The sequence below is a fragment of the Diabrotica virgifera genome, chromosome 5 (genome assembly GCF_917563875.1).
Source record: "Diabrotica virgifera virgifera chromosome 5, PGI_DIABVI_V3a".
NCBI classification, from domain to species: domain Eukaryota; kingdom Metazoa; phylum Arthropoda; class Insecta; order Coleoptera; family Chrysomelidae; genus Diabrotica; species Diabrotica virgifera.
Genome location: NC_065447.1, coordinates 2,058,570 through 2,081,379, shown reverse-complemented (window position 1 = coordinate 2,081,379; position 22,810 = coordinate 2,058,570). Strand labels below are relative to the sequence as shown.

The window sequence follows — 22,810 nt, the reverse complement described above, 5'->3', positions numbered from 1 at the left end:
TTCATAGCTGTGGATTGTATTTTATGGAGAATGATCAGAGGACAAAGAAAAGAGATGAACGAACTAATAAAAACGAAACACATTCAGAAGGAAACTTGGGCAGACTATTTTCGATCTCTGTTTGCTAAAGATAACGATAACGAACCACCAACACCTGAAGTGACAACAAACGAAGAAATAAAAAAAATCAATCAAAAATCAAACAAGTAAAAACTTCGTTTGTACAATGGTATAAAAAGTTTTATTAAAAAACATTAAAAGTCATCCAAAAGGATTTGCAAAACGTTTTCAATCTGGATCAGATCATCCTCAGTGCGTTATGCTTAGTACATGAAACTAGCAACTTTTTGAAATTGGTTACATCGAGAATTATGGTTTACATAATAATTGAATGATATTTATAGCGACTAAAAGTCGATGTTAGAAGATTAAATGTGTTAGGAGTGCTCAAAGGGCAACATGGTTCCCTGCTCGATAAGAACTTGTGGTTCTTGCCAGTTCAATGGACACAGACCAACAAAAGTGAAGGAGATGACAATCTAATTATCCTGATAGAGATAATTAGATTGTCATCTCCTTATAATCTTTATAATCTTTTATAATCCTTAATATCATACAATTATTATGTAAACCATAATTCTCGATGTAACCAATTTCAAAAAGTTGCTAGTTACATGTACTAAGCATAATGCACTGAGGATGATCTGATCCAGATTGAAAACGTTTTGCAAATCCTTTTGGATGACTTTTAATGTTTTTTAATAAAACTTTTTTATACCATTATACAAACGAACTTTTTACTTCTGTATGAAGAAATAAATATTGAAGAAGCACAGGTAACGGGAGCATTAAGGAAATTAAAAAATAGAAAATCACAAGGAGGGGACAGAATATCGAATGAACTCCTAAAGTATGGAGGACAAGGCATGATCAAACAATTATTAAAACTAATCCAAAAAATAACAGAACAAAACAGAATACCACAAGAATGGAGATCAAGCATCCTAATACCTCTCTTCAAAAAGGGAGAAAAATCGGACCCAGAGAATTACAGAGGAATTAATTTATTAAACACAGCACTAAAATTAACGTACAAAGTGATAACAAACAAACTGAATAAAATTATAACATTAGCAGAAGAACAACAAGGTTTTAGGTCGGGAAGATCATGGACCGACGCTATATTTATAATGAGGCAGATTCAAGAAAAATCGTTAGAATACAACAAACTGGCATACTTACGTTTCGTGGACCTTAAGAAGGCATTTGACAGGATCAAATTAAAGGACGTTATCGATTTATTGTACGCAAGAAAGGTACCTCTAGGAATAATTAAAACGATCGAAAATATCTACCATAACAACACAATAAAAGTAAAAGTAGATGAAGAGCTAACTGACACAATTGAAGCTGGCAAAGGGATAAGACAGGGAGATTCCCTGAGTCCTCTGTTGTTCAACCTGATTATGGACGAAATAATAAAAAAAGTAAGAACAAAAAAAGGATACCAAATGGGAGAAAAACAACTTAAAATAATCTGCTATGCAGACGACGCAATACTAATCTGTCAAAATGAAGATGATTTACAACGTATGCTGCACGAATTTAATATAACCGCTAGAAAATTTAACATGTTAATTTCCCCAAAAAAGACTAAATGCATGGTTATAACAGGAGATCTAATAAGGTGTAAATTAGAGCTGGAGGGTCAAATAATAGAACAAGTCATGGAGTTTAAATATCTAGGCATCACACTATGCAGCTACGGAAAGCTCGAAACAGAAGTGGAAGATCAAGTGAATAAAGCAAACAGAGCCGCAGGTTGCCTGAATGAAACAATATGGAGAAATAAAAACATCGGAAAAGAAGCGAAAGGCAAAATTTACAAAACAGTCATCAGACCAATAATGACATACGCGGCAGAAACACTACCTGATACAGAAAGGACAAAAAGAATGCTAGAAACAGCAGAGATGAAAACATTGCGAAAAATCGAGGGTAAGACGCTGTGGGATAGAGCTAGAAGTGCAGATATACGAAGGAGATGCAAGATGGACAACATTAATAACTGGGTGAAAAGCAGAAGAGTAGAATGGAACGACCACATAAGTCGAATGACAACAAATTAATAGAGTAGTAAGGACGGCGAGAGACGGTTCCCCAATAGGAAGACGTTCAGTGGGAAGACCACGAAAAAGATGGAATGACAACTTACTGGAGGCACATTGAAAAACAGACAGAGTAATGTCTATATAAAAAGAAGAAGAAGAAGAAGAGGATTTGTATACATTGACGAATATTACGCAGCTATTTATGACATCCCTTATCCGCTTTCTTTCCTTCGAGTACAAGTTGCTGAAAAGTGTATCATTCTCCCCGTAATATGTGCCCTAAATAGGCAGTCTTCTTACTTTTTACATAATCAAAAGTTTCCTATCCGGTACGCCTGCTCTTTTTAATACTTCATTTCTGACTCTTTCCTTCCATGATATTCTGAGCATTCGGCGCAGGCACCACATTTCAAAAGATTTTCAAGTTTATTAATGGATCTGGCCTTTATCGTCCATGATTCCATTCCATACAAGCGAACTGGCCATACGTAACACTTCAGCATCTTCTATCTCAGGTTGAAATTCAACTTGTGATCAGACAGATATCTTTCTATTTATCGACTTGGCATAATTATTTTATTACAAATGATAGGAATTATACCTAATATTTGCTACAATTTTGTTGTTTTTTCTTGGTACCAATTTACGTCAATGGTAAAGCGCTACTGTTACTTTTACTAATTTTAGGGAAGAAACCACATTGCGACCTATAAGATTTATTTTGATTTTCTTTTCTTGATTTCTCTGATGATTTTTTAGTGGTCAGACCACCTCGCCCTATTTTGGTCACTCTTCTTATGTTTTATATTTTTTATGTTGGCTCTCTTTCTGTCATATACCGTAGATACTATGCTCTGGAGTTCGTTATGAGCAGCAGTATTTATAGAAATTTTATCTTCTATCTGACAGAATTTACAATATGCCACGTGTACAATCTTCAATTTTATCCACTGCTTTCTTCCTCATCGGTTACCCCCTTTGTGGCTCAGTGGTAAGAGCGCCTACTTTTGGATCGAAAGGTCCGAATGGTCGTGAGTTCGAATCTCACCAGGGTCAGAAATTTTTCGTTTATTATAAATTAATAAATGAAAATAGTTTCTGTCCTTGTGAGATCGGTACTCACCGGAGGGGCCGCAGATGTTCGGATACAATTAGCGTCTATTTGCAAAGACATTGATGTCGACTTTGCGAAGTAACAAGACACTTACTCAACACACACACTACACATTACTCCCCTGAGTTAGTGATAAGTTATATCATCATCATCATCATCATCATCATTTGGCTCTACAACTCTATGTGAGTCTTGGCCGCGTTTACTATTTACTTCCATTCTCTTTCCATCACTCTTTCTTGGGCGACCAACTGACCTTTTTCCATCTGGGCCTTTCCCAGAATGTGGCGTTTAGAAGTATTTCGTCACTGATCTTAGTACGTGACCCGCCCATCGTATTCTGTTTGCTTTAATGTAGCGTACTATGTTTTCATCTCCGTATATTGTCTGGAGTTCATCATTGTGTCTTCTTCTCCATTCCCCTGTTGTCTCTTCTCTGCAAGGCCCATAGATAGTCCGCAGTATCTTTCTTTCAAGTACCAGTAATTTTCTTGTTTCCCGCTGATTCAGAGTCCATGTTTTGCTTCCATACGTTATTGTGGGATGAATTATTGTCTTATATACTCTTATTTTTGCTGGCCTTGAGAGTATTTTTGATTTAAGTATGGTCCTTAATGAGTAATATGCCCTGTTTCCTGCAATGATCCTGGCTGCCACGTCCTTTTCATAGTTATTTTTAGATGTTAGATGTACCGCTCCCAGGTACCTACTTAAATTCTTTGACGACTTCAATATTGTATTCATTACGTTTTGTCTAACCCTTGGTCTTGGGTTCTTCGTAACCACCATGTACTTGGTCTTGTCCTCGTTGACCTTAAGACCAACTTCCTTGGCTCCGTTCTCGAATAGGGTGAAAACTTCTATTGCATCTCTGGTGGATTGTGCAATTGTGTCCACGTCATCCGCAAAGGCTAATAGTATTTTTGATCCTTGGGCGGCAAATCCGTTTGTCAGTTGTGGCTGAGCTTTCCTTACTGCATGTTCCAGTGCGAAGTTAAACAGCAAGGGGGCGAGAGGATCTCCTTGTCTAAGTCCGGTGTCAATGAGGAATTCCACCGACGTGGTGCTGCCAATTCTGATTCGTGCGGAAGCGTTCTCCGTGCTCACCTTTGCTAATCGTACCAGCTTTCGTACCATCGTACCAGTGATAAGTTATAGTCATTATGAAATTGACTGGCCAGTTGGTTGTGAAAACCAGTGCCAATAAAACACAAAACACACATTTCTCATCGGCCGTATCATGTACGCATTGATCTTAAAACAGACAGTTCTTTTTCGTATAAACTAATACAATCTTTTAAGAGATGATTCCAGTTCACCAGAAATATTTTTGATTATCTCATACATTGTAAGCCTTTCGAATGTTCGGAGCTGTTTAGATCTAGTTCTCTTTCCATTCGTTACAATAAGCTATTACTAATTCCGTAAAAACTTACGGTTAACTTTTTTGTAGTCCAAAAAGGTGTGTTTGTAGTTATTTTGACTAATTTGTCCACAATTGGGTGTCCTTCCACGCCCACATTCACTATTATATCGTGAGATGCACTTCATAGTCAGCTCGATTTGTGATTTTCAAGATAGTTTCTTGGAACGATCTATGGAACCGACTCCCTAAATAAATTCGAAGTTCCCACCTCTACAATGCACTCCGCAGATTCAAGTATGTCCCTTTCTAGATCTAATAATATGGCGCTGCGGGTGAATAAATATTATATTCGCCAAGTCGCCGTAATTGAAACAATCTAAAATTAGATTTAGAGTGGGATGGGGTATACAGGGGTGGTTTATCTAATGGGCCGTTGTGGTTTGAGACAAAAGGATTGCAACATCGGTAAACTAATTACGTCTTCTGTAAGCGCCTTGGCTGGCTGTTAAGATAGCGAGGTTTATCGTTATATCGAAAGTTTCTAAACTTTGGAGGGATTTGGGCTGTACGTAATACTAAGCTTGTTATGTGGAGCAGTGATAAGTGTCTCAGATATACTGAAAGTTGATGATTTAATTAGTCCCTATAGCTCGTCCTCCCTATATAAATATGTATAAATGTATATGTTTACTTTTCGATCACTTTGGGGGGGGGGGGGAGTGGATTTAATTAAAAGGAAGAAAATGTAGAAACCGGCAAATGAAAGGGTTTTTAAATACCTTTCAAACGAGCATTTGTAAATTAAAATCCATCTAGTATATTCGAAGATCCAGTCTGTTTACTGAAGTACCTACTGTTTAAAAATATAAACTTTGTCAATTTTTTGTCATATTATTTGTAAACTAATATTAGGTACTTTTGTGTGACCAACTCAAATTGCCTAAAAATTTAGTCGAAGGTAAATAATATGTACCTATACTATACGTATACAAAAATCTCTACTTATTTGATTTTTTGACCCGAGCCTTTAACTATTTTTTTTGGCCGCTTAAAATTTGAACTTCTTGTTTTATAAGTAAGCTAACACCCGTTGCCGTTAATAATTTCTCTCATCTGTTTGATTACTCTGCAATATTTTAATTCAAGGAATTATTAAAAGAGATCACAAAACCTAAATTTTAAGCGTTTTAGCAAGACTTAGGTGGCAGAGAACCAAACTGCTATGGCAGTTTTAATAATTTTAACTTTAATCTAACGTCTAACGTAGATATTAAATACATAGGTATTACTCGATGGTACTGCTGGCAATTAGAAGCGCCGAACCGTGCATCACTGCATAATGTCACCTCTGGAGGGTTAAATAATAATGAATGCATGTATTTGAAACGTCATAGTAAATAAAATTAAAACTGCGACAACTTTGGTTTTTGACTACCTAAGGCATTGCTTAAATGCTTAAAATTTAGGTTTGATGCCTCTTTTAATAATTCGTTGAATTTAAGTACTGCCAAATAATCAAATAGATGAGAGGAATCACTAACGACAACGTATGTTGGCTTACTTATGAACAGTTGCGAAGTGCGACTTTTTCTAAAGTGTTACCAAACCCAGATGTAAAAAATCTTGTTCAAAAGAACCTCGCAAATATAAGTTTTTTTGTATATTTTATCTTCTTTTTCACGTGCCATCTCCGCGACAGAGGTTGGCAATCATCATGGCTATTCTGATCTTTTGTCATTTTTATTTTATCTGGAAAAAAGTTAATAACAGAATCGTAGAAAGAGGTTTCTGTCAATAATCCATTTAAAAAGCGTTACTTAATGAAAATTGGGTATTTCTTTGGCATGTTTTAATCCGTTTCATTGCTGAAAAACTTCTTTCAACGGATGCACTTGTAGCCGGAATTATTAAAAATAGGTTTGCCAATTTAAAGGGTTCATGAAATACATTATCAAGTTCTGAAGACGTTAAATATTGATACAATTCTTGTACATTTTTTAATATAATTTGGATCGTTTTAAAGAACTGTCAATTCTGTTTTTTAACTTAACTGTGTCAAATTTTTGTCCATATAGCTGTACAAATTGATGAAAGGCCATATCTGAAAATTTTTTGCTTTAAATTAGAAAACCTATTTTTAAGTTGGATAATAATAGTGTCAAATATTTCAAAAAAAGGTCGTCAACGACAATTATCCATGTTTAATTGCACGCACACTGTAATAGGTAAGTAACCATTGTAACCATTCCAAAAAGTGGCAACGTGCCTACTAATATCCACAGCGCGCTTACGACTTCGCCTTTCAAAATTTTCAGACACGAGCCGTCTTTGACCGTCCGACCGATAGCCGATGGACCTTCATTTGTATCCACATTTAAAAGTGGTAACATTAACCTGCAACCAAGTCGCATAAATTCGCCAATATTTTCGTGCGTCTACATAGTTGGCTGTTTAGTGAATTACTATTAACACTCATATTTGTATTGAAAAAAAAAATAAAATTAAATTATTTCACAGTAGTCATAAAATATTTATTTGCAAGATTTTTAACTGTTAACAATGGTAACAGTGGTTACATGGACGCTTCGTCAGTGCTTATTAAGTAAAAAAGCTCAAGTTTTAATTGGTAAAAAAATAGTTAAAGGCTCGGACCTTCACTCAAATTTTTATGCAATTTGAGATTATCAGGAAAAAGTACGATCAATTTACAAAATGACAAAATGTGATTTTCGAAAAACTGGTTATTTTTCGTACAGATGGATTTTAATTTACAAATGCTCGTTTGAAATGTATTTAAAAATTCTTTCATTTGCCTGTTTCTAAATTTTTCCTCATTTAGTTAAATTTTGACAATTTAGGAGAATATTACGATAAGAAAACAATAACGCAATTTGCAACTGCAACTGCTCCAATGGATACGGCAAGCACTCCTCTACATATAAACCGTCACCGATAGGGCTTTTCATCGATTGTCATTTGTTTCGAGCTTCTGTCATATGTTGTATAATATTAATATACACGGATTATACGACATATGACAGAAGTTCGAAACAAATGACTGTTGTTGAAAAGCCCTATTGGAACGCCGAGGTGGAGAGCGCATCGTTGCTCGGTCCGAGAGCGTGAACGTATATCCTATACGTGGAGCAACTGCAGAAGCGCGGAGCGCAAAAAGTTCGCGAACATAGTGGATACGTGCCTTTAGATGCGTTTTCTCAGTTTTGCAATCACTGGTCTAATAAATTATTAATTTTTCTACGGTCTAACGACGGTAACTTATGTTTCGTGATCATATAATATATATAACGAACAATTATAATTTCCTCTTCCTGATGCTCGATCATAAAAGAATAGAATGAAGAAAAAAGAAAAATCGTGCCGTGATCTGCTCTGGTGCACTCGATAGATACACGTAAAGTTCATTAATTCGGAGGGTGCGAGCGAGAGCCAAATCGTTACAATGGCGTCTCAAAAAGGGGACATTTTGTTGAAGCATTTGTCAATTTTTTTAAAAAGAAAGTTTTGGAGATGTTTAATTTTTCATATGCCAAAAATAATATTATATTTTTCTTGCATAAAATCCTAAATCATCACTTAATCCAAGTCTATTATTAATAATTACTAATACTGACTCTGCCCCACTCCTTTAGGAATATAGACATTTCTTAGATAGTGAAAACTAAAAGTCCCCCTTTCATTTTGATTCTCAAAGAGAACACAAGTGTTGTCTTCATCTTCTTCTTTTTCTTCTTTTGGCATCATAACCCTGGATGGCTCTTTGCCTGTCTGGCTGTCCTTCCATTCAGATCTCTCTTGTGCCCTTCTCCTCCATTGTCTTATATTCATGGTTTTCAGGTCGTCTTCCACGTTATCCCACCATCTCGTTCTGGGTCTTCCTTTTTTTCGCCTTCCTACCGGCTTCCACTGTAATATCTTCTCTTTGTTATTTTCGTATCTTCTTGTCGCTGAACATGTCCCAGCCATGACAGTCTTTGACTTTTTCCAAATCTTACAACATCATACCCTTCATTCAGTTTATTAACCTCGTCGTTTCTCCTGATTCTCCATGTGCTGTCTTGCACCGGGCCATATACTTTTCTCAGTATTTTTCTCTCGAATGTCCTGAGTTGGGCTTCATCCCTTTTCGTCATTACCCAAGTTTCACAACCATAGCTTACTACGTGGCTAATCAATATTCTGTAGATAGTCATTTTTGTTCTTTTGTCTAACAATTTCGATATCATCAATCTTTTATTAGCATAGTATGTACGATTCCCGCTGAAAATATGTGCATTAATTTCGATACTTATCCCTTCATTACATATTAATTATTTCATAATTTCCTGCCTCCTCCGATATCCTGACTATACGGCAACATTGTGCGAAAATGACACAAAAATTTGATGACGTGTAAATAACCAATAAAAGCGTTTCAAACAGTCTTCTTAAATCAGGCGAGAATGTTTAGTCTCTGGCCTAGTCTTAGAATGTGGTCGTAAGTCTTTTACACCATACCTTGTTTTTTTTCTTAAACTCTAATGAGTTCTGTGGCCTCAACGAAGACCAACAGTTTTCTTATTGGTAGTTTTAGGATCTCTTCTGGTTCAAACCTCATTTGACCAGTGAATTTCTGGCTTACATCACTTAGCACATTGCAATATCATAGTATTTGTATTTGTATGGAGGAAAGCATGATCCTCAGTAATGAGGAAACGACAAGGGAGAGATGTTTGCGTTTGTATTCTTGTGTGAGAATGACTAACCTACCACCCTATATACTGAATGAAGTAGTGACTTTTTTTAATGGCATGGACTTTATGTCATTCAGCCAGTCACAACATGAGTATTAGTGTCATGTGTAGTGTGTATGTTGAGTAAGTGTCTTGTTACTTTGCAAAGTCGACGTCATTGTCTTTGCAAAGAGACGCTAATTGTATCCGAACGTCTGCGGTCCCTCCGGTGAGTACCGATCCCTCAAGGACAGAAACTATATTCATTTATTAATTTATAATAAATGAAAAATTTCTGACCCTGGTGAGATTCGAACCCACAACCTTTCGGATTTTTTCGATCCAAAGGCAGGCGCTCTTACCACTGAGCGAGTAGTGACTTCATAAACAATTTAATAATTCGTGTAATCTGGATTCTACTGCAGAGTTCTCAGATTGCGCTAGTCAGTAGATAACTGCATGGTTGTATGTATATTAAGCACCGATATCTTCTTCTTTGAATAGGTGATTTTAGGTTTGGGTAGCTCCATGTGGATAACAAATAATTTGCTGATAAGCTAATTCATTGACGAAAGTTTCGGAGCCATGAATATTTCTTCCTACACAAAAGGCGCTTTTACCATGGGGGTGGTTGTCACCCCATCTCGGGGGTGGAAATTTTTATTATATTTTAACCGCAAGAATTGGTAAAAACATTCATTATAAGCAAAAAACGTTCTATACATTTTTTTGAGAAAATTAATAGTTTTCGATTTATTCGCTATCGAAAGTGTTAGTTTTATATCTAAAAAATCAATGTTTTAAATCATTTTTCTGCTAATAACTCAAAAAGTTTTCGTTTTATCAAAACAACTTTACTTAACAAAAATGTACCTTTTGAAAAAATAAACAAAACCGTTTTTTTATTTTCTTTAAGACCAATACTAATCGAGATATACTTAATTATATGTTGGCTCTTCTTCGTCAAATGCTAAATATTGTAGTTTCAAAGTCAAAGGACAGAGATAAACTGTGCATTTTTCGAGGATAACTTGTTGAAACTAATTTAAAGTATTTAAAAATATGTATCTTCAGAAATAAAAAAAATCTCTAGTTAAAAAAATTAAGTGACTTACAATGAAAAGAATGTCAGTCCCTATTTTTTTCAGCAAAAAAGTGATCGTAAACAACCCCCTAATCACCACTCTAATTAAAATTTGTCATTGACCTGATTTGGTTTTCTTGATTTATGTATTGTTAATAGGTTTTAGAAGTTTGATCGGCTTAGAATAATTAGTTTTTAAAAAAATGGAGTTAAAAGCGAATAACGAGTTTTTGTAGTTTGGTAAAAAATGCCCTTTTCTTCAGAATAGAAAGAGTAGCATCAGAGATACGAAAAAATATTTAAATATGAAATTGTAGCTTATTTAATTCCCAAGAACTTAGTTTGCAAAAAATTTTTTATGGCAAAAATTGAGTGAGCTATTAATTGACAATTAAAACTTGTAATATCATGCAAAAACCACCTTTACCAACCCTTTCAATGCCACCTTTTTTTGTGACTGAGAATTTTAAAAAGGTTTAATTTTAATAGCCTTATAGATCTTGTAAAAACCTACAAAATTATTTTTTAAAGAACTTTCTAAGATAAAAAATAAAAAAGTTACGGTTAAAAAATCAATATATTAAAAAAAAGGAGAACTCCAATTGGAAGCATAATAATGTAAGTTAGCGGTGTTTTTAGTCATTGGCCTTATTTATTCTTTCTTATTTATGTATTATTAATAAATTCTAGAAGTTTGACTGGGTTAGAATGATTAGTTTTTAAAAAACTGAAGTTTAAAGCGGATAACGAATGTTTGCAATTTGGTAAAAAATGCCATTTTCTTCAGAATAGAAAGATTAGCATCAGAGATACGAAAAATGTTAATTTAATTCCCAAGAACTTGGTTTGATAAAATTTGTTCTACGGCAAAAATTGAGTGAATCGTAAATGAGTATACCATCGAAAAACATTGATTTTTTGGATATAAAACTTTCGATAGCGAATAAATCAAAAACTATTAATTTTATCAAAAAAATGTATAGAACTATAGAACGCGAATGTTTTTATTAACTTTTGCGGTCCAAATAATAAAAAATGTCCACCCCTGAGGTGGGGTGGAAACCACCCCCATGGTAAAAGCGCCTGTCAGCATCATATAGATTTTGATACATGGACTATCCACTACTTATTCTCAAATTTTCAAGCAAATTGATCCATTCTGTAAAAATTGCGAGGTGAAAAGCTTTGGTTCCTGGACTACAATTCCTCTTTCTCCTTCGATCTTTCCGTTTAACCACCGATATCAAGTTCTATCTGAAGAGTGAGAAATAGCGAAACACGCGTCACAGAATGGTAGGTTAGACGATGTGTGATTATTCCCCTTCGAATAGGATTTACACATTTTATTAATTAATTTTTGGACCCCCGAGCGACGTCCTTGGTGGAAATGGGCCCAAATGGCCTGCAAGGTGATTTGTGATGCTACGAGCAACACTAGCAACAATGTTATTGTACGGAAAAGCCATTTAACACAATAGACCCAGCGCCAGCAGCCGAATTCCCATTCATCACCGACGCGGTCACGTACTTTATTACTTTGGAAAAAGCGCGTCGGATTAAGTGAGGGAGGTAATATCGGCTTAACCGGGAGAAAAAGAGATTTAAGAGAGAGAAAATTATTCCGGTCGTGTCTCCCGATGTTGATCCTGCTCGTCCTTCGATGTCAAACGCTACAAACTTTTATGAAATTTTCCGATAATGGTTTTTTGTTCGAAAATTTTGGATAGAATGACAAAAAAGTTCTGGAAATTTTTTTAAACTCCGACTTAAGGACATTTTTGCATTACAAAGAAGAATTATTCGAATAAGGCACCAAAAACTTTGTAACGATAAAGGGCACAGAGACACAAAAAAGAGCTCATGTTATAGAAGTTATTCAATAATAAATGTACTAAATACTGTGTCAAACTAAAAAATTACCCAAACAGTATGCTTTAAACATTCTTGCAGTTTACATACAAATGCAAAACATTGTCTGGCAGACGTACAATAGGCCTTAATGTGATTAATATACTTCGTCTAATTTACTAACCGTTGCACGTCATCCGCGTCATAGACTGTGACGTCGCATGATACCAACACGAAATATTTAGGCGGTAGGTGTGTTCTTTTTTAGAATCATTTTGCTGAGTACACTGGTATTACAACCACTAGACATATTTTATTATATACGCGTAGAAATCATATTTGAAGATTTCTATTAATGTTAACCTAAAGAAATACACAACATGTTTCATTTAATTTGTATAAATGGATTATAAACCGTTTTTATGAAGCACATTTGTTCGGAACACACTGTAACTGTAATCGAACGAAGGTGACATTTTAGAATAAATTGGTAACATTTATTTGACAGTTGCGGTGATGACACTTCATATTTGTTTATATTCTTTAGTATAAGTATCTCTTTTATTATATTTACTGTTTTTATTATTTACTTTACTATAAAAAGATCCTCTACTATAAAAATATAAATTTCAAGTAATTTTATCACGATTAGAATAATCGAGGTATCTGACAACTTTTTTAGTTGTTATTGTAGACATATACAAAGAAACCTACCGGCTTCATGCCAAGAGTTCGGAGCCGTTGTTTAATTATTAACAATGCAGTGCAAAAACGCTTGCACTGCAAATCTTAAAAGATTGTAACTTAATTCTTGTTCTCTATTTCTAAGTTTTTACTTATTTACATTGATTTACATTGAATATTAATTTGTTTTGTTGTATAATCCACGTTTACAATAATTATGTGATCTATTTGCTTTAAAATGGATTCAGGATTTTTTTATACTTTGGCAACTATGTCAACTTAGATCTCTGGTGTAGATAATGACGTGCAACGGTAAGTAAATTAGACGGACTGTACCTTAATATAAATTCTTCGAGTGACGATCTACATAAACTTTGGATGATACTAATTGCTGTAAGTTGCCGATCTGTATTGTTGCTTTGAGAATGTTTTTATTAATATCTTTCATCTATTTAAAGTGGAATTTTTGCCCGTAAGCTCATTTATATTCTTAAATCTCTTTTGGGGTGAGTGCATGCACTTGTTATATGGTTCCATGTCTGTCGCGGAAACTAATAAATTGATGTTGTGGGATTTTGTTTGGCTCTGGGGATTCATTCTAGCCGATTTATGAGAAGTTTTCTAAATACTTTATATATATCATTTGTAAAAGAATTATAGACCTGTAGTAATCAACTCATTGGTACCTTTTCCGGATGTTAGTATCATGACAATTTCTGCATTTCTAACATTTCATTGGTTAGGGAGATGATTGTGTCAAGATTCTGTGAGGGACTAAGTGAGGGAGGTAATATCGGCTTAACCGGAAAAAAAAAAGAGATTTAACAGAGAGGAATTTAATCTGGTCGTGTCTGCCGATGTTGATCCTGCTCGTCCTTCGATGTTAAACGTTACAAACTTTTATGAAATTTTCCGATAATGGTGTTATGTTTCAAAATTTGGGATAGAATGACACAACTGTTCTGGAAATTTTCTTAAGCTTCGGCTTAAAGATATTTTTGTATTCGCAACAAAAATTCTGTGAATAAGACATTAAAAATTTTTTGAAGACAAATCTTGATGACATAAAAACACCGTTAAGTTATTCAAAAAATGTACTAAACTTCGTGATAAAGCAGAAAATCCCCTAAATATTATTATTTAACTTTCGTTATAGGTTAAATATTAAGGTGAAACAGTAGCGATCAACAGGTAGCGAAAACGCGTTCCAAGATTGCGGCTGTAATTTTGAATATTTTTTCGAGATATTTGGAACACGTATTCGTAATATAATAAAGAATGGCGGTACAGAGCCAAATTTGAAAAATATATTAATATGTGGAAATTACTCTGTAATTAAATACAGACGAACAAAAGAAGAACAAAGAAGAACAAAAAAATACACTTTCTTCAAATAAACTTTTTTATCCGATGCCTAGATTTTGTGTCATTTTGGAACTACTAAAATTTTTTATTTCATTAGTAGTTCCAAAATGACACAAAATCTAGGCATCGGATAAAAAAGTTTATTTGAAGAAAGTGTATTTTTTTGTTCTTCTTAATGGTGGTACAGGCTCGTTTTCTTAATATTGTATTTAATTACAGGGTAATTTCCACATATTAATATATTTTTAAAATTGGGCTCTGTACCGCCATTCTTTATTATATTACGAATACGTGTGCCAAATATCTCGAAAAAATATTCAAAATTACAGCCGCAATATTGGAACGCGTTTTTGCTACCTGTTGATCGCTACTGTTTCCTCTTAAGGTACGTATCCATACGTGGGTGCTCCGTGATCGGTGTAGCTGCTCAACAGGATACGGCATGCGCTCCCCTACATACAAACCACAAACCAGTTGAATCGAAGAGGGTGAGCGCCGAGCGTCGAGCACCAACGTATCCACTATGTGGAGCTGCTACACCGAGCACGGAGCATCCACGTATGGATACGTACCTTCATACAAATGTTATATTTTGACAGCAAAAGATCATAAAACCATTCATTCTAAGCAAAAATGTTCTATAGGTACATTTTTTTGATAAAATCAATAGTTTTCGATTTGTTCGCTATCGAAAGTGTTAGTTTTATATCGAAAAAATTTACGACTTACTCAATTTTTACCGTAGAAAAAATTTTTTTAAACTAAGTTCTTGGGAATTAAATATCCAACAATTTCATTTTTAAACATTTTTTCGTATCTCTGCTGCTAATCTTTCTATTCTGAAGAAAATGGCATTTTTTACCGAACTACAAAAATTCGCTTTTCGTTTTTAACTCCAGTTTTTTAAAAACTAATCATTCTAAGCCAGTCAAACTTCTAGAATCTATAAATAATACATAAATAAAAAAAATGAATAAGGCCAATGACTAAAAACACCGCTAACTTACATTATTATGCTTCCAATTTCCATTTCTCTTTTTTTTTTCAAAAAAATATATTGATTTTTTAACCGTAACTATTTTATTTTTTATCTTAGAAAGTTTGGTAAGAAGAATTTTGTAGGTTTTTACAAGATCTATAAGGCTATTAATATTAAATCCTTTTAAAATCCTCAGTCGCAAAAAGAGGTGATTTTGAAAGGGTTGGTAAAGGTGGTTTTTGCATGTTATTACAAGTTTTAATTATCAATAGCTCACTCTATTTTTCATTTGCTCGAATTACCCGTAAAAGTTTAAAATTGTGATATTTTCATACTCACAGAAAGTAAATCGGTTAAAGAGCTGGTGTATATTGGGACACTTCTTCACATTCCCTAATTACCTAGAATTTAATAGCGATACTGTAATAATATATCACATTGTATTTATTTGTGTTGTGTACAGGCATGAAACAAGAGAAACCTTCCCAAATATTTCCGGAGAATCTACCTCTGTTTCCCTTTTTCCTTTTACGTAATTTGATGTTAAAGCAAAGCTTAAACCCGACATTGTAACCGTAGCTGAAGCTGAATTTTACGACTGTAAAATATGGACCTCTCGTTTCCCTTTTTTAAGGTCGCTTATTTTCTTTCGGGTTATTGAGCAGACCTTTTTGTTCTTGACTTTTATTATTACAGTAGGTTTTGCAGTTTTATTAGACGGTTTTTTGTGAAAGCCGAAGAGTGATGGACGTGGAACGCTCCATTTTCTTTATTGGAAACCAATATAGGGTTTATAAAAAACAGAGAAATGTGTATTTCGCTTTTCAAATGTTGTATTGTTATGCTTATGCCAAGAAAAATATAGCGCTAACGGCTTGAATATTGTAATGTTTTAAGTACGAAGCATATTATGCAGTTTTTTAACCCTTGCAGACAGTTGCAGAACCAACCTTTTATTAGAAAAAGCTAGGACTTAGGGGGTCAATAAATGTCCACACATAAATTAATCAAAAACGTGTTTCTTTATTTAAACTAATTTAAAAATAACACTTTTACAAATAAAAAAAGTATTCCTAGACGTTCAGTTCAGACATGGAACAGTTAAATACAGTGCATCCATAAAGTAACGCATAAATTCATTATTTCCTAAACCGGCGACTTTAAGGAAAAATTCCGAAACAGGTCGATTTTTATTTTTAAATTACAATATTTTGGCATATATATCACACTAGTGACGTCATCCATCTGGGCTTGATAACGTAATCGATGAATTTTTTAAATGAGAATAGGGGTCGTGTGATAGCTCATTTGCAAGGGTATGTAATTCTCTATTTACTAATACAAATAATAACATAATTATTTGTACAGGGTGTCCAAAAATAATTTTTTAATTCAATGAATTGACACAAAAAGAAGAATGTATTTAACTTATTTCATTCAAAATTCGTTTTACTTTTGTCAGAAAACAGGAATACATGTACATGCTTATTTGACAACTAATAAATATTGCTTTTCGATTAAATTCAATGTTAGAGCTGCCACCCACCTGCCTTTTGGAAGTTTAACATTACGCTTAAGCGAAAATCAATGTTTATTTTTTAAATAAAACATTTTTATGTTTTCTGGCACGAATGAAATGTATTTAGAATTAAACAAATTATGTACATGCATTCATCTTTTTGTACCAATTAATTTAATTTAAAAAACATTTTTTGGAAACCCTGAATAAATAATTATATTAATGTTTATATTATTGAATAGAGAATTACATACTCTTTCAAATGAGCTATTACATGACCCCTATTCTCATTTAAAAAAATCATCGATTACGTCATCACGCCCAGATGGATGACGTCAATAGTATGATATGTATGCCAAAAAATCGTAATTTAAAAATAAAAATCGACCTGTTTCGGGATTTTTCCTTAGTCTCCGGTTTACGAATTAATGAATTTATGCGTTATTTTATGGACGCACTGTATCATCATCAATGGTGCTACAGCCCTATGAAAGAGCCTCGACCTTCCCAAGTCTATTACGCCAGTCAGTCCTATCCATTGCCAACCGTTGCCAGTTTGCTGCGCCTATTTTTCTCCCATCCTCATCTACACCATCTTTCCATCTAAGTTTTGGCCTACCCCTATTTCTACTTCCCACAGGTTGTGACATAAGGATTCTTCTAGGAGGGTTGTTATGCTGTGATCTTGCTAGATGTCCTGCATATCTTAGTCGTCCTATTCTTATAAGAGATACTACGTCTTTTCCACCAAATATATGTTTATATCTGTGGTATACCTCGTAGTTGTACCTCCTCTTTCAAATACCATTTTCACAGATGCCACCGAATATGCCTCTCAGGATCCTTCGTTCAAATATAAGCAGAAGGTTTTCATCTGCCTTGGAGATGGTCCATGTCTCCGATCCATATGTCAACACTGGTTGTATAAGGGTTTTGTATATGGTTATTTTTGTTTTTTGGCTTAAGTTTCTGCTTCTCATATGTCTACTCAGTCCAAAATAGCATTTGTTCGCTAGGATTATCCTTCGCTTGATTTCTTCCGTCATGACGTTCTCCTTGGTGATCAGGGAGCCTAAGTATGTGAATTTGTCCACCACTTCAAAGGTAGAGTTATCAACACAGAATTGGTGACTGATGTTTATGGCTCTATTGTTGGGTGTTGATGCCACCATCTTAGTTTTCTCATCGTTTACTGTCAGGCCCATATTTTTTGAGGCATTTGAGAAGGTGGTATACATTTCTTCTAGTTTGCGTGTTGTGCGGGCAACTGGGACGCACTGTATAACAATTTATAATTTACCCGGAGTATGCGGCTTCAGTGGAATTGGCAGATAATCGTAGGATACAGGAACATTTTGACTTCTTGCTGTGCTTACCGCATACACACTTTTGGTATTTTGAACGAACTATATTGTTGTTTTTGACAACTTACTGGTCTTTTTTCTTTTCGATTTTGCTAATTTGCAACATGAACGGCATCGTCCCTTTCCATGTTGGGATGGTGCTGAAGGTATTCAAGGGAGATTATTTATATTTTTATTTATATAATTATTATTTATATGATTTCCCCAAAATTTCGCACCTTAGCTCTGGAACACGTCTTTAAAGTACTGGAATTGGAAGACATGGGTATCAACATAAACGGAAAGAATCTCAATCACCTCAGATATTGCGATGGTGTTGTTCTTATTACAGCCAACCAAGAAGAACTAGCTACAATGCTGACTCAATCAGCACAAGCATCCGAGAAGATAGGATTAAAAGGAACATGAGTAAAACAAAAAACATGACAAATATAAATATAAATAACGTAAATATTGAGGTTATTGACGAATAGATATACTTGGGTCAAATAATCAAAGTTAATAAAGAGATCCAAACAATTTAAGTACTAAGAAGAATCACATTGGCGTGGGCAGCGTTTGGAAAGTTAAGATGGATACTAAAAAGCACAAAGATACAACACACAACAGTACCTAAAAACCCGTGGAGTTGATCAGTGCATCCTTCCTGTTCTGACGTATGGCTCAGAAACATGGACATTAACAAAGGCCAACACAAACAAAATAGAAATAAATCAAAGAAAAATGGGAAGATCCATGTTGGGAATAAAACTGCAAGACAGAAAATCAAACAAATGGATAAGAGAGGAAACAAAAGTAAAAAAAAGAATGTGTGTGTACTTTGTACGCACGTAAGAAGTTATACGTATAAATATGATTTCAATGAAATAAATATACTTTCGGACAGTTTATTTGTATTTTATTTAAAGATTAAATTAATTTTTATTTACTACTTTCCAAAAGTTTTTATTAAAACAATACCAAAAATTAAAAAAATATTAGAAAACACCAGGATTCGAACCGGGGTCGTCTTGATCTCCAGTCCAACGCTCTACCACTGAGCTATACCCTTTTGTTTATCCGGGCTACAAGATTTCTCAGACATAGTGACAAACAGACGAAGTGAATTATAAAATACTTTAAATATTATTACTTATTATCTTATTCCCGAGGTAGACAAGTCCAAATACACAAAAATTATAATAATAGTTACCTATTTATGATATAAATGTTAAAAGTACAATTTTAAGGCACGTATGTGAAAGTTTCGTGTGAAAGATTCGCTTCGCTCATTCTGCAATTCTCATAAGTGCCTTAAAAATATAATTTTTAACACGTACCTATATCATACAATATTTTTTCTACAAACGTCTTATGTATCAACAATTCCATTCCATTCCATTTTTATATTTTTCTTGACATTACATCAAAACTGCCTATATTGTCAATACGTAAATCAGAATAACATCTACTTTTATTTTTGTGTATTCTAACAAATTTTAATAGTTTTTTTTTTCTACAGACGTGTTAAAAATGCAATATTACAGTTTAAATTGAATTTAAAAAAACCTTTTAAACCACCTTTTTCAAATTGCGCAAGTTGTATTATTTATATTAATGTTAATAAATGAAATATAAATATTTTGACGTTTCACAATTTGACAATTCACTTTTAACTGCAGTGCCTTAAAATTTTTAAAGCACTGGTGCTTTAAAGTAGCATTTTTAACGCTCCTATGGAGTGCTATAAATTGCATTTTTAACATGTTTGTAGAAAAATATATTTAAAAACACTGATATATTCTTTCCACACCTTTTCTGGACTGATGCATACATACATTAAAACATTTAGTAACTAACTCCATACTGCCTGTGTGCGCATGCGCACAGATTAATAAAATTTCACCCTAAATGAAATCGCGCCTAAAGAAGTATAACTTCAAAAATGTAACAGAACATATATAACAGGGTTGAAGTGGAGATTTGCGGGACACAATGCCAGACAGGAGGATAAACGATAGAATGCTGAAATACAAAACTGGACACCGTGGGCAGGATGAAGAGAAAGACCTCAGATGCGATGGAAAGACGATATTGTAAAAGCTGCAGGAACTTCCTGGAAAAGCGCAGCCAAGGACAAACACAAATGGAAAGATTTGGGGGCGGCCTATGTCCAAAGTTGAATAGAAATGGGCTGAAGAACTTAATTAAAGCCCCTGTATATAAAAAGATAATATTATTATTAAATTCCCACAAATCCAAATCCACAGATTTACAAAGCATCGGCTAAACCTTTAAGTTTAAATTTCCAGTTTCAATAATCGTGGTTATTCATTCGTGACTAAACGCAAAAAAAGCTAAACCCTGACAGTGCTTGCAGCGAAACCGGACCCCCTTTCGTCCTTCAAAAAGGATGAGTAATCCCTTCCGGCATTAATTTTAATCCTGTCCCTCGCCGATTATCCATTATCCTTAAAAGATATCCTGTAAATGGCGGAGGCCACTTTGGCTCTCCACTCTCCATGCATTGCTCTGCTCAAAATTTAATACACTTTGTGTGGAGGGAAGGCCGTCTATATTCATATCGGGAGATGATTATGCTCTAATGACTGAAGACAATACATTTTGGGAGAGTGTACAGGGAGAGAGGGAGAGCATGAAAGGGCATTATTTAGTATGTCAACTTTTAGAACTTTACAGAAGTGGATAATATATTAAATATTAATTTGTAAAAGTATTGTACATAGGTATAATTAGGATCCAGATATTTAATATTCCTTTGATTTTATATCTGTATTCATATTTTATTACGTTAAGCGTGTACTAAAAATTCGTTAGTCAGTGATGAAAAAATGATAAAAAAGTAACAAGTCCATACTAACTAAAATGTACTTATACATAGAAAATACCAAATCATTATTGAGTACTACCCTCAAAAACGCATAAAAAACTTTTGATGTAACACATGATAGTTTATAAATTAATATAATGACTCTCTCTAATCTTTTCTGAGCCCGTCCAATTTTTTTGTGTGTCCCTCTAATTTTTCCTAACTCCCTTCTGTTTTATGGTGTCTACCTATTCAAAATTTTCCCGATTCTCTCGGGAGTAAATCCATTCACATACATTCACGGGAGTAATACTATGATACAATTGATCCAAAGGATGGCATAACCCAGACATCCAAAGTGAAAGTTATCCTCCAACACCAAATTGTTCTATATGGTCCACATAATGAAAACCTCCACTTTTTACCCTCCCAACTCTGGAACCGTTAATTTTATGACAATTATGCATAGGACCTTTTTTATTTTAAATTTTATGTAGAACATTTTTGTATAGAACATTGTTTACGCTAAAGCATAGTTTTAGAAATATTGACGAAAACTTAAAAAAACTACTAATTTACCGAATTCTCCCCCATCTCCCCCCCAACCGGACGCTCAAAATATGTAACTTTTTACTGAACACTATGTGGACCATTAGAACAATTTGGTGTTGGAGGAAAACTTTTACTTTGGATTGTTTGGATGCTTGGGTTAGGCTTTTTTTTGGATGAATTATACTATACTACCTCCGTAACTTTGGAACCGTTCATTTTAGAAGGACCTTTTTTATTTCAAATTTATTGTAGAACATTTTTGTATAGAAGGTTGTTCATCCTAAACCGCATAGTTTTAGAAATATTTATTAGATTATTATAAGATTAACTACCACTGTTGCCACAGTTTCGTAAGATTTATTCCATATAGAAAAAGTCCCTTGACGACAATGAAGAAGCAATAAAAATGTAGAACCTTCAAAAAGTTATCAAAAAATCCCGAAATGTCTCGTAAAGTTTGGAACGTCAGAAGATGTATACAGCGTGTCTACTAAGTTGGAAACATATGGGAAACTTTTTTATTATTAAGTTTACGAAAAAAGTTATTCTTTATAAAAAGTTCTGCATGCCCCAAAACCTAAGATTCAATCATCAGATATCAAATTTTCTCAATAATATACGAGGTATGTCAAAAAATATGAATTTCGGTCAAGGGTAAAGTACCTTTATTTCTCTCAATAACGAAAATTCTTATCATAAAAAGTTGTTTAGAATTAAAAACTGAGATCAAATATGCAATTACATGCTTCTAATTGAAAAAAAAAAAATTTTTCTCAAATTTATGGATACCTAACATCGTTTTTAATTATTACAAATATGATAACTCTTTTATTATTCATTTTACGAAAAAAGTTATTCTTCATAAAAAGCTCTGCATGGTCTAAAATCTAAGACACAACCATGATATATCAACTTTTATTAATTTTATACGAGGTGTGTCAAAAAATACGAAATTCGCTCAAGAATATAGTACCTTTATATTTCACAATATTAAGGATGTCATTGCATATTAAAACATAGTTTTTAATTCTAAACAACTTTATTTAATAACCATTTTCAATATTGTGAAAAATAAAGGTACTTTACTCTTGAGTGAAATTCATACTTTTTGACATCCCTCGTATAAAATTAATAAAATGTGATATCTGATAGTTGTATCTTCGGTCCTAGGATATACAGAGCTTTTTATAAAGAATACCTTTTTTTTGTAAAAGTAATATTAAAAGAGTTATTGTGTGTGTAATAAATAAAAACGAAGTTAAGTATCAATAAATTTGAGAAAAAT

The 22,810-nt window shown here is 33.8% G+C and overlaps 1 protein-coding gene across 5 annotated transcripts in view; it reads right to left on the bottom strand.

The window, feature by feature from the left end:
* The window catches only part of LOC114333597 (protein sickie), an 823,608-nt gene that overhangs the window by 290,696 nt on the left and 510,102 nt on the right, over window positions 1-22,810 (bottom strand). The gene's annotated exons all lie outside the window — the stretch shown is intronic.